The sequence below is a fragment of the Palaemon carinicauda genome, chromosome 11 (genome assembly GCF_036898095.1).
Source record: "Palaemon carinicauda isolate YSFRI2023 chromosome 11, ASM3689809v2, whole genome shotgun sequence".
Taxonomy (NCBI): Eukaryota; Metazoa; Arthropoda; class Malacostraca; order Decapoda; family Palaemonidae; genus Palaemon; species Palaemon carinicauda.
The window spans coordinates 125,250,702-125,253,201 of record NC_090735.1 but is presented as its reverse complement, the minus strand read 5'-3'; the positions used below and the strand labels follow the sequence as shown (position 1 = coordinate 125,253,201).

The 2,500-nt window shown below is 37.8% G+C and overlaps 1 protein-coding gene across 2 annotated transcripts in view; it reads right to left on the bottom strand.

The window, feature by feature from the left end:
- The window catches only part of twz (BTB/POZ domain-containing protein twz), a 151,391-nt gene that overhangs the window by 120,274 nt on the left and 28,617 nt on the right, over positions 1-2,500 (bottom strand). The gene's annotated exons all lie outside the window — the stretch shown is intronic.

Sequence of the window (2,500 nt, the reverse complement as noted above, 5' to 3'; positions counted from 1 at the left end):
GCGTGCTACTGGAAATAGCACATATAGTGAGGAAAGTGCTGGATTCCTAAGGAAGCGAGATGCAACTTGAAAACCCATACTATAAACCACCAGTCTCTGGAGACTATGAATAACATATCATCATCTCCTCCTACGGCTATTGACGCAAAGGGCCTCGGTTAGATTTCGCCAGTCGTCTCTATCTTGAGCTTTTAATTCAATTCTTCTCCATTCATCATCTCCTACTTCGCGCTTCATAGTCCTCAGCTATATAGGCCTGGGTCTCTCAACTCTTTTAGTCCCTTGTGGAGGCCAGTTGAACGTTTGGTGAACTAATCTCTCTTGGGGAGTGCGAAGAGCATGCCCAAACCATTTCCATCTACCCCTCATCATGATCTCATCCACATATAGCATTCGAGTAAACTCTCTTATAGTTTCATTTCTAATCCTGTCCTGCCATTGTGGCTTCAACGACGCAATTTCTAAGTTGGAATTTATTTAAGTTATCATTTAACTAAGAAGTTGAATGCACGTGTGGATCCTAAATTTAGTTATAACTATTTATTATATATATAACTATTATATATATATATATATATATATATATATATATATATATATATATATATATATATATATATACTTTTGAAATTTAACTTTTTTTTAATTCAACCTGAATTTAATCAATAGCATTTGGCGATCGTTTTAATATAACCAGATTATTATTATTATTATTATTATTATTATTATTATTATTATTATTATCAAAATCTAAGCTGGAAAAGCAAGATGCTATAATCCCAAATGGCTCCTACAGGGAAAAATAGCCCAGCTGTATTCATATTCATATTTTGTTTTTATTATGAATTATTCACACCTGAACTTCCAAACTATTCGGGTGCAAATATTCTTCATCTATGCTCTAATTTCGGCGCCGACTTCCATCTCCGCATTACTGAAATTATCATTATTTTGATTTGTTAAGCAGTTCTAGAGGTAAACAAGAACTCTTATCTTATATTTTAACTAAGGCATCGTCGCTATAATCCCCGAGATATCGCCGAAGGCTACTGGAGGAGACGAAGGTGAAAGGGCGCTCAGCAACGTTGAGTACAGTACTTTACTTTGGGGTCCCCGGATCCACCACTGTCTTCAAGGGGGTACTTTGGTGTCCCCGGATCCTCCACTGTCTTCAGGGGGGACGAGCTCCGGATTGGTGGGTTATGGGTGGATTGGAATCCAACTCCCTCCTCCTCCTCCTCCACTTACTCCTCCTCCTCCTCCTCATTCTTCTTTTTCTTCTTCTCCTTTTTCTGCTCTTTCGAGTCAAAGGTTCCTTCGAAGCTAGCGAACTGACCACAAAGGTGAAACCTATAAAAACAAACAGAAACCGTGGGAACGCTTCGCCGTCTTCGAGTAAATCATTTTCGGGGCTCCTTTTTGTCTTCGAACTGGAACCCCGCTTTCATTTTCATATTGCCGGAAATGCCGCATTTATTTCTTATATGCAAGAATTTTATGAATGAGGAAATGACTATACATTCGTTATCGATGTATTTTTTAATGGTAATTTGATTTTAAAGTGAAAAAAACTGCGCTTTTTCATTGACATATTTATGTCAAAGGGCATTTTAATGAAAATTTTATAACACTTATTGATGCATATTTGTGAATGATTCTGATATGCATAGGTATACTAAATTGCAATGATAGAATGACCATGCTAAATTGTTCTGTCATCATCATCTCCTCGTACGCCTATTGTCGCAAAAGGCCTCGGTTAGATTTCGCCAGTCGTCTCTATCTTGAACTTTTAAATCAATACTCCATTTATCATCTTCTAATTCGGGCTTCATAGTCCTCGGCCATGTAGGCCTGGATCTTCCAACTCTTCTAGTGCCTTATGGATAGCTCAGCTGAACGTTTGGTGAAATAATCTCTCTTGGGGAGTGCGAAGAACATGCCCAAACCATCTCTATCTACTCCTCATCATGATCTCGTTCACATATGGCACTCGAGTAATCTCTCTTATAGTTTCATTTCTAATCCTGACCTGCCATTTAACTCCCAATATCCTTCTGAGGGCTTTATTCTTACATCTACTAAATCTATTGGAGATTGTTTCTGTACCTAACGATTTCTTTACCGAATGAATTTGAGAACCGCGAAAAGTGAAAGTTTGGGTTCACTTTAAGCACATTGCTTATGCCCCAACTTCTTGATAGTTTTGAGATTGAGAAGCATTTTAGTTTATCAATCTTCGACTAATATAAACTCTAAAACTCATGATGCAAGATAGAAATTATATTAATCTGTTATTATTGATTCAACCTGTATGCTACTCTTTACATCTCCAAGTAAGAGTAATTTAGAGTTTTGTATTTATTGGGTTGTGGGTGGCTGATGTGTTAACGTCCCTGACTGGTGATCGCCAGACTGGGGTTCGAGTCCCGCTCAAACTCATTAGTTTCTTTGGTCGCTGCAACCTCACAATCCTTGTGAGATAATAATGGGGGGTTTT